Source organism: Nanorana parkeri, unplaced genomic scaffold, assembly GCF_000935625.1.
Source record: "Nanorana parkeri isolate BGI_ZX_2015 unplaced genomic scaffold, ASM93562v1 scaffold869, whole genome shotgun sequence".
Classification (NCBI taxonomy): Eukaryota; Metazoa; Chordata; class Amphibia; order Anura; family Dicroglossidae; genus Nanorana; species Nanorana parkeri.
The window spans coordinates 665,782-677,015 of NW_017307137.1; the positions used below are offsets into that span (position 1 = coordinate 665,782).

The 11,234-nt window shown below is 39.4% G+C and overlaps 1 protein-coding gene across 1 annotated transcript in view; it reads right to left on the reverse strand.

Annotated features, from left to right (window-relative positions):
* Positions 1 to 4,075, reverse strand: part of PLG (plasminogen) — a 64,038-nt gene extending 59,963 nt beyond the window's left edge. The window contains exon 1 of the mRNA XM_018565642.1: positions 4,032 to 4,075. The gene's annotated coding sequence lies outside the window, so the exon portion shown is untranslated. The remainder of the gene's footprint in view (positions 1 to 4,031) is intronic.
* Between the last annotated feature and the right edge of the window lie 7,159 nt (positions 4,076 to 11,234).

The window sequence follows — 11,234 nt, forward strand, 5'->3', positions numbered from 1 at the left end:
GGGGGGGAGTGTATTATTTTATTTGTGCAGGGGGGTGTATTAGTGTGGGGGGGTTGCATCTTTCTGTGTGTATATTAGGCCCCATTCACACCTATATTTCAGGAGCGATTAGGGATTCCTGTGTCACAAACTAGCGTTTTCCTGCAGCAGGAATCCCTAATCTGACGTTTACATGCAGCAACTCTCACCCATTCAAATTAATGATCGGATGACAGCCTCTGCATGTACACGCCTGCACACTGCATGTAATTGTATGTTATATGATTACATGCAGTTACAAAAACAATCACTATCCCTGGATAAACAATTGTGTAACCATTGATAGTGACAGATTCCTAACTGCATGTAATCTTTTCACATATGATTACATGCGGTGTGCAGGCGTGTACATGCAGCAGCTGTCACCCGATCGTTAATTTGAATGGGTGGCAGTTGCCGCTTGTAACATATGCAGACATTAACACTGGTACCGTATATAGTAGCGGCCCCCACGCGACCTGGCGCATAGTATCAGGGCAATTTCATAACTACTTGTACTGTATGAAAATGCCCAGTATCAGCACCAATACCTATACTGGTATCGGTATCGGTGCATCTCTAGGAAAAACATATCATGTAAACAATTATAGCCTGTATAAATAAACCTGTAAACAATTTAGCACTTTCCTTTTTGCTGTTAAAGTGCCTGGTATATACATTCAATAGACTTGGATTATATTCTCACTGCACAAGACAGTGGTCTGGGTCCTTTTACAATAGTCTGCCAGTGCTGTTATTAAAAGATACTTTAAATGTATGGCTTTTTTAAATTCAAAGCTTAACGTAGATGTAGAGAGATTTAACTTTAGCAACTTAATTAAAGGGCACATAGAACAATCAAATATTATTTCTGATTTTCTCCCATGAACTATAGAACTCTGCTGTAAATGAATCAATATACAAACTGTGAGGAAGCAAATGGGAGCGAGTTGAGATCCCCAACTGATTTATCTGATTATATCTGTAATCCAAAATGAGCAACATGAAACTGTGACATCTAGTCAGTGAGGCCATCTAATCAGGCATACACTTAGTTGTTAACCACTTGCTGATCGCGGTAAGGTGTAACCCCCTTCCTGCCCAGGCCATTTTTCAGTATTCTGCGCTGCGGTACTTTGACTGATGTTTATTCCGTCATGCAACGCTGTACTGAAATTAATTTTATACCAGCTTTCTTTTGGTGGTATTTAACCACTGGGTTTTTTATTTTTTACTATATAACAAAGAAAGTACCGAATATTTTAAAAAAAACAAAACAGTTTTCCCTTTATTATGTTAGGAAACATTTAATATTACCCAATTTTTTGGTAAAATATAAAAGATGGGGCCACCTCGGGTAAATAGACACCAAACATGTCAAGCCATGTCAAGCCTTAAAATTGCGCGCACACGAAATCACATCAAAATACCATAGCCAAAATTAGCCATAGGCGACGTTTTAAAAGATTTTACTGCTCATCAGTTTAGTGTTTTCAGTGATTTCTGACCCTAAAATTATTGCTCTCACTGTGACGTTCGCTGTGATATGTAACATGTGTGGCGTAATTGGAGCAATCGTTGTTTATGCGTGAAGGCGCACCTAACGCATTTTTGCGCATCTATGTGGGGGTGGGGGACTTTTTTTTTTTTTAGTCTGTGTGTAAATTATATTTATTTTGTGAGCAATTTTTTTTTTTTTACTTTTTCTTTTTTTTACACTTAACTTTATTGTTATCACATAGGGGGGCTAAGAAGTCCCCTATGTGATAACAAATTACATTGACAGGTCCCCTTTATGGAGTCACCTAGGGACCCCCAGAGAAGCTGATGAAGCACAGATCTGCTTCATCAGCTTCTCTCAGGTTACTGAGTGACAGAGGAATGCGGAAGTGATGTACTATACATCACTTCCTGCATTCAGAGACCGGGGAGGAGAGCGGAGGAGGGCAGCGTCGTGGACGGCGCCGAGGAGAGGTAAGGGGGGGGACCCTGACTTGCATCATACAAGCGATCTGGCGTCTGTACAGACGCCGGACCATTTGTATGTAAACGGCCATTGCTGGCAGTTTAAAATCATGGTGGTTTCCCACGTGTGTGCCAGGGGGCGCGCGTGAGCGTGCGCGGGGCACGAAGGACGTCTAAAGACGCCCACCCGCATCCAGGGGACTCCCGTCCGGCCGTCTTTCAATGTTAAATGGCCTTTTTATTAAGTTAGTTAAAGTGACATTAAAGTCACAAATCTTTTCCTCCCCCTATGCTGCTTTAAGGACTTACCTTAAATGATGCCTTTTGATCCGATCATCTTCTTCCTTCCACTTGTATTCAGCAATCCCTCCAGCGCTGAAGCTGGTCTCTGATCCAGCACAGATTGCTGCCTCTTCCTGTCCCATGGTGTCTGACCAATGTGCATGCTCCCACCTGCATGCATTCACCTCCACTGTGTCTGCCTGCCGAAGATCTCTACTGCGCATGCGCCTGCCCCGTCATCCTGCACAGCCGCTCTAGAAGCTTCAGAGATTCAGACCAGGGGAGAGCGGCAGAGACACAGGTAAGTAATTACCATTTTGGTAACTTTTTTATTTTTTGTAATGTTTTTGCATATATCTACTGCTTGTTGGCAGTAGATATATGCAAAAAAAGAGAGTTTAATTGTACTTTAAGTTGGCTGCGATTAATTTTTTCAATGTCATTCATTTTGCATAGTTATAAAAAGCTGCATGTATTGATTTACCCTGCTCTGCATTTTGTTTTTACAATATTAACCCAATTAAATATATTTTCATTTTAACTGACTTTTTCCCACCTGACATTTCACCTTTTATTATACTTTATATTTTGTTAAAGTAGTAATACTTTAAATTTGTATTCAATAATGAATCCAGATTAAATAAATATACATTACCCCGCATTTCAGTATTTTTCTTCCTGAACATTTAGGCTAGCCATACACTAGAAGTTTTCCAAGGTGCCCATACACCTTACAACCATCGCAAGACTCTTGTCTTGCGATGGTTGCAAGCTAATTAAAAGCTTGTACGATCTGCCTATCTTGGACAGGCAGATCGTACTTGCGATCATCGCAAGCCCGCCCCCCTGAGGGGTGGGCTTCCGATGACTGCAACGAGGCGTGTGCGCACACCGGCCCGTTCGGCAGTTGTCGAACATGCAGGCCACTAACCCGCCGAGAATCGTATGATTCTCTGCGGGGTTTTAAGCCTGCTTGTTTGACGGAAGACTTGCCATCGTACAGTAGAAACGGTCGCACGCCTTCCATACACTTTGCGATTATCGTAGGATTGCGGGATTTACCGCGATTCTCATTGCGATGGTTGCAAGCTAATTAAAAGCTTGTACGATCTGCCTATCTTGGACAGGCAGATCGTACTTGCGATCATCGCAAGCCCGCCCCCCTGAGGGGTGGGCTTCCGATGACTGCAACGAGGCGTGTGCGCACACCGGCCCGTTCGGCAGTTGTCGAACATGCAGGCCACTAACCCGCCGAGAATCGTATGATTCTCTGCGGGTTTTCAAGCCTGCTTGTTTGACGGAAGACTTGCCATCGTACAGTAGAAACGGTCGCACGCCTTCCATACACTTTGCGATTATCGTAGGATTGCGGGATTTACCGCGATTCTCGTACGATAATCGTACAGTGTATGGGCACCTTAATAAAGATCTTTCTGTATCACCTGATAATGCTGATTAAAACTTTGTTTGACTTTAACATTTGACTTTGGAGTGAATTAAGTTTCCAGAATGAAAACCACATTCAATGTTAGAATTTAATTCGTTCAAGAACAATTTTCCATTCTGCTCCTTCAATTTTTTTCAAAATCAACTGTCCATTTGACTTCTTAAGCTATTACAAAGTCGAAAGAAAGATCTTTGGTAAATGCATTGTTATCACTTCTGTTCTATGCTAACAAACTGTTTTTGTTTTTCTAACAAGTTTAACAAATAAAATCAAATACATTCCAAAGACAAATGTAATGCATTTAAATCTGATATCTTACCTGAACATGTCAACAAAATAAGGAGAAACACAAATTTGCTAGTGATCATGGTAGGTGAGGTTTAAAAATGAGCTGAGAATTCTAACCTAAATGCACTTTAGATGATGGACACAAAAGTCACTTAAGCAAACAGTGCAACTAGTTTTAATCAATCATTATCCAGGTGACCTCTAGAACCTTATACTTTAAATTGTTTAAACATAGCCTTGAATGGAGGTGTTGTAAGCTGTTATTTACGGTCCATGCTTACTAAGTGGAATAAGTATGTTCTGTGAAAATCTCTGCGGTACACAAAAATCACCGTTCGTGTGTCAAAAAATGTAAGATTTTATAATTATGTATTGGGCTAGTTCTATAGTTTAGCTTGAAGTAGTATTAACCTCTCAAGCGTTTTCTTCTATAATGAATCCAGATAGCACACACAAGGGTGGTTCTATAGGAGCAACTGTGAAATAGGATATCAGTGCCAGTGCTCAGTGGACCAGATGAATCTGAAAGAAACTAACATTTTTAAACATCAAGCAGCAGCATCCATTCACTAAGCCTCCCGGAAACCCTAACACTAAGCCACACACTAATCCTTCCTGTAACCCCAACCCTCACGCTAACACTCTCTGATGTAAACTGAACTCCTTGTTTGCACACTTTCATCTCCTGCACCAGGATTGTATGTATAGAAGAACAATTCCTCTTTGCTAAAAAAAAAATACCATTTGCATCCAGAATGTCATGTTCCAAACTCTACTGATATAAAGCATGTGTGGTAATTATGAAAAAGATAATTCATAACCTGTACTGTGGTATTGGAAACATACATCCTAAGTAAGATCATAGCTTTGTTTGATATCTGGGCAAAATGAGATGCTATACAGGGCAATTTCACTTAACATTTGCCTACTTCATTACTGTTCTTTGCAGTCATGGAGAGTTCATTTAAAACAGATCCAGGTACACCTTACCAGTACCTACAGTACTACCATGCGGTGTCTTCTGTACAATCATTAATTATAGTGTAATTATGACATTTGGTTGAATATTGGGGAATCCTGTGTCTCTTTATCATAATTAATCCTTTGAGTACACAATAACATGATTTCAAGTTAAATGCAATTAAACCACTTCAAGGTGCAGCCAAAGCCTTCTTTATATCAGTACTGTGAGTGCTAACATGGCTTCACATTATTAAAAAAGAACTGTAATATCCTGGGCAGTAAGGTTTATTAGCAAATTGTCCGCATCAGCACCCGCCTGAGCTCCTTCTTCTCACGCATTCACTCCAAAGGGAGCTTAAAGGTACAATGAGAGCTTAAGCTCCATTAAGAGGGAGTCGCTCAGGTAGATGGAGATGCTGGCATATTACAATAAAACTTTATTGTGGATGATACTGGTGTAAAACATTAGAATTAGTTTTTTTAAGCATATGGAAGTTGAGCCAAAATAGCATTGGCATCTGTCATGGAGCAGCGGGCCTATATGGGGACCTAGAGAGGAGAATTCTGGGACTGTGTTCACGTGAATTTAGAACTTGACATAAGAAAATATATCTTGTATTGTTGCTTACATCCACACCTTTGAAATGCGAACTCACAAAATTAGCTCTTTGTTAAGCGACAAGCTTACTGTTGATACAAGTCTCTTTCTCCATATTAAATGTCCATTTATATCTTGCAAAGGACTGAGGTATCAGCTACCTTTAATGAAGAAACTAGTAGATTTTCTTCCCCAAGACATTTTGCCTCTATCTTTGGCTTTCTCATGGGGTAATAACATATGTCAACTTGCTCACTTGCTTTTTTTCCTGTCTTATACATCCTTCATTTAAAAATCCAGAACATTTGATAAAAAAAAACTACTTCACAATCTCCTAAAAAGGAACACAGACACGTATTAGCTTTTTTAGCATCGTTTAAAAAAAAAAATCTGTATAAGAACACGTAAATAAGCTCAAAGTAATAGATGGTTTTGAAAGACATTTATTAATTTTTCCTGACTATAGGTGGTCTAGACTTGTTATTTATGTCAGTTACAAGCTATAGTTCTTTATTGGGGTTTTGAATACTGATACTCCAATTGTCTAAAAATGATTGAGACATTTTTAATCAAATATCTTTTTGTAGTTGGTTTGCAACAGGTTGGACAGGCTGCTTGCAAATGTCATGCTTCCTCATTTTGAACTTGTCAACAGGATAGACCTTGGTGACAATTTCAACTCTGTATAGTGTCCTTAGAGCAGTGTTTTTCAACCTTTTTTGTGCAAAGGCACACTTTTTTCATGAAAAAAATCACGAGGCACACCACCATTAGAAAAGGGCTCAGATTGTTGAATAGTTGATTAGTATGCAACAATCGCATACATGCCTTTAATACGTGCCTTTAATCACCTTTTTAACTGATTTCTCCTCATCTTGCTTGATTTCTTTTCTTACCTTTTTGCTTGCAAGCTTCTTCTAGGTGTTACCACTCTTTATTTCTTACATACAGGTGAAACTCGAATAATTAGAATATCGTGCAAAGTTCATTTATTTCACTAATGCAACTTAAAAGGTGAAACTAATATATGAGATAGACTCATTACATGCAAAGCAAGATAATTCAAGCCGTGATTTGTCATAATTGTGATGATTATGGCTTATAGCTCATGAAAACCCCAAGAACCCCAAATCCACAACCTCAAAAAAGTAGATTATTACATGCAATCAATAAAACAAGGATTGTACATAGAACAATATCGGACCTCTGAAAAGTACAGGCATGCATATGTACTCAGTACTTGGTTTGGGCCCCTTTTGCAGCAATTACTGCAATTACTTTTGCACGATATTCTAATTATTCGAGTTTCACCTGTATATTAAAAACTATATTGTAAATAATTTAATTATTATGAGCATATGGTCTTTCTAGATAGAAAATGTCCTGATCATCAAAAAGGGCTTCCACTCTGTGAGGTGAATGTGTCAGATTAATAATACATAGGGATATATTTATAAAGCAGGGAATCTAACATTCACTCCAGGTAAATCTTCCAGTTGCATGTTTTAAATGACAGTGATTGATTAAGCACCAGTGAAGGTTTGGTAAAAGTCACCTTCAGTTCTTTATAAATATGTCCCATAATGTGCTTAATGTCATAGTTAAAGCCTTTGAGGTTGTGCAATGCTATTATTAGAGATAAAGTGCAGCAATATTTATTGACCTCTAGAAAAATAGAGGGATACCTCATTACATTCATTTATTCATATTCTTCAAATGCAGGGCACTTGAATTCTGTTACTCTTCTGTAACTCTGTTTACCTGAAATAAGAAAAACATGTCCCTGATAAGGGACTGATTACAGGACTGATTGAAGAAACCACAACAAACATATCCCATGTTGTGTCCTTCAATTTTATTCAATGAAATTGATTACAAGTTCAAGTTGTATAATTTAAACAAATATTGCCTGTTAATGGAAGAGAATATTATCTGAACCATACGTAAGGTAATGCTACGTTTCTACATCCTCTGTTAGGTAGGATCATCTTGCAGTATAGAGTTGCAAACTGCTTTTGTTCTGTGGCATAAGTGCCTCTATACCTACTTTGGCGATTATATAAAAATGTATCAGAGATATAGGTATTTGAAAAGTGATAGCAAGCACTTCCAATGCAAACAAGTGGCTTTTATTTCTCAAAGGCACCACACCAGTTTTCACCAATGATGCTCACATTTATCACACTGTTTAAACAAAATGTTCCATGAATAGATATCCTCACATTTTTGTATGAAGAGAAGATCAGAAACTGTCAGTACTGTGTGACCTTTTTCTGATGTTATTTTAATTGTGGATTCTTTTGTGTCTGTATGAAAAGATAATTTTCCACACAAGATTTTGCAGGGGACAGCTATACATTTTAATTCTGAAAGCATGCTTCAATGGATTGCACCATGTTGATTCATAGTCCCTTCTGTGATGTGTAAAAGATTTAGTGGGTTTTTTTAGTTTCATGTTGACTAAGATTTGTTTAAAGTACAGAGGAAGCTGGTTGGCTGGGTCTATTTATCAGAGTTTAAATCAGAGAAGAGGAGTTTTTTGGATCAATGTGTTAGTACAGTGGTTAAAATATAATCAGAGGTGAATGTTTCCCCTAGCTGTAAAAAAAATAAAAAAAATAATCCCTTACTACTTCATAGAGGTTGATTGTGTGGTCAGTATTATATGAAGATCTTTGTTTACTGAAAACATAAAACAAGCAACATAGCGATATTTCAGGGTACAGAAGGTAGAATGCACTTCCATATGCCAAGAAGCCATACCTTTTTATAAAAGCACAACACAAAATGTGTATAAGATGTGCAAAGAACAAAGGTCCTAACTGGACTGTGTCCACTGCAGAATCAACAGATAAAAAATAGGTGTAATAAATGTTATCAACTAGCACAGCTCTTACTGGCCATAAACTCTTGTCTTGACTCTTCATTCACCACTAAGGATGGGCTGAGTGTTCGATTCGAACATGAGTTCGAATCGAACATCGGCAGTTCGAGTGCTCGCCGAGCGCCGAACTTTATGGGATGTTCGCGGTCTGTTCGACCGCATACATTCCATAATACAAAATGCCCACTAAAGCTCTGATTTGTTAAAGTCTTGCACCTGACCACAGGTCAGGTGCAAGACTTTGCCCAATCAGGGCTCAGCGGAGGAGGGGCCTGAAGGAGAAGGAGAAAGTTCTTTATCAGGTCCCCCCATGTGGGCGGGTGCAATAGCCAGCTTGCTATTGGCTATTGCATTTTACAATATCCAATCCCAACCTGCAGACGAAGTGGAGGCAGGGGGGCGGGGCAGAGGAGCCGCGGCTGGACCGAAGAGAAGCCGACGGACCGCCGGGACAGCGAGCGGACGGACCAGGAGGTCGGGACAGCGAGCGGACGGACCAGGGGACCGGAGGCCGTTACAGCAGCGCAGGTAAGGGGGCAGTACACAATATTTATCACATGTACCGGCAACTGTATGAGGGTCGAAGATTCGACCCCCATACACTTGCATTGAGTTCGAGTTCGTATTCGAACATTTCGGCTGTTCTAATGTTCGAATACGAACCGAACAGGGGGGTGTTCGGCTCATCCCTATTCACCGCCATGGAACAAACATCAGAAGGTTTTTTTTTCCCTCTACACAAACATCATATACTTTGCACCATCAATCAGACGGACTTTAACGGCAAACCTACTGAATGTAGGAAAATAACTATAAATATAACTTACACATAAATATATAAAGCAAAAAGGAGGTACTTACTATTTGTACAATATTGGCAACCATTGGTTACTTCAAATAATCAGAACCTTTTTTTGCACAGCAGATAGGATGGTGTTACTATACACATGAATGACTTGACTTTTTAATGTTTCTGACTTACTTTTTTTCACTAGTGGTTGCTGGGGATAACACAAAGTATTTATTACTTTATGCACAAAAAAGCAAATTTTTCACTGATCAATATTTATTATTGGTATTTATATAGCACCAACAATTTACACAGCACATTCATATCAGTCCCTGCCCTGAAGGAGCTTACAATCTAACGCCCATAGCTCAAATGCAGGGCCAATTTACCTTCCAGCATGTCATTGGAGTGTGGAGGAAACCAGATTACCTGGAGGAAATCCACACAAGCACAGGGAGAACATACAAACTCCTTGCAGATAGTGTCCTGAGTGGGATTTGAAACAGGGACCTCCAGTTCTGCAAGGCAGAAGTGTTAACCACTACACCACTATTGATAAACATTGTAATGAGTGTTTTTTACATGTTGGGTACGTTCCCAAATATGGTCAAATAAGCGTCACTGTGGAGCACTGCCTATGAGACGCAGGCATGTTTCCCATTTTTGGATGTCATTATTTACTATCTCAATCGTATCCAAAGGGCAGGACTTCTTAGGGACCTGCGGATTTGTATTTTTGGTAGTTGGTCCCCCTGCTCATCCTGAAGAAGGGCAGTTACAAAATCAACCCTTGCAGTGGGTGGACTGGGTACATACCTGACTGGAAGACATGTTAAAAAGTTAACATGTTAGAAGGATCGCAAGGCATTCTGTGAATGGACTAGGGAGATCTTTTTGTTGACCCGGCCCCCATTTCCTCTTGTCCGTTTACAGAATGCCTTGCTTTCTCTGAACAAAATACCACGTGTTTTGTGAATGGATGAGGGGAGAGGAAAAAGAGGGTGAACAACAGGATACCTTCATTGTTTTAGAGCCAGAAGTCTCAGTCACATCATTAGAAAAAGAGCCATGTATGTATTATCCTGCATCAGTGAAGCTATGAATTGTACAGTAAAGAGCAGCTATGCAGATAGGATAGGATAGTCATCATTAGAGGTAACTTATAATATAAGACTAGTGGTGTTTCCAAAAAACAATTTTGCCAGTTAGAAAATTAAAGGAATAGTCTGGGCAGGTCTGAACAATCTGTCTACTACCTACCAATAGTAAAGTTATTTGGTTTAATCAGTACTATGTTAGCGATTTAAAATAGCAGAGCATTTGGAATTTAACCAACAGCATGTAATGTAATGACACAAAATACTAAAAATGAATAGTACACAAATAACAAGCATGACACTTATTCCAATATACTTTTAGTATATCTAAAGCCAAAATGTATGTTTTATCTTGGATACAGTAGGAAAGGGTTAGATCCTGTGTCAGGCTTGAGAACCATCTGTGTCCCAGTTGGGGAGATTCACCCCTCTATTTGTTATGGTGACCACCATCCTCACTAGTTGTCACCAGTGCTAGAGTTTAAGGTAAATCATCCAATTGAGACAGGTGTTTCTGTGACACCTGTCCGAGATAGGAATCACCCTGGGGACATTTCTCATTTGCTGTTGCACCTCCAGGACAGAAAATTAAGTGAAATCGCCTCAGGGGAACAGAGACAGCTAAAAATAACCTGATATGGATTTTAACTTCTACTGTATTTAACAAAAAGTTTTGGCTATACATACACTTTAAGTGTGAATTTCAGTGAAGTGAGGTAAGTGCAGTGAAGTGGTTACTGCAAACATTCAAACAAGTGAAAAAGATTATTGGCTATATTAACCACCTGCCATCCATCCATTGTATATTAATGGGCGGATGGCTCTTTCTACAATGTGGGTCGCCGTACATGAACAGTGATTTTTTTTAATTGTCGACATTTGTTACAGCCAGCGATGGCTGT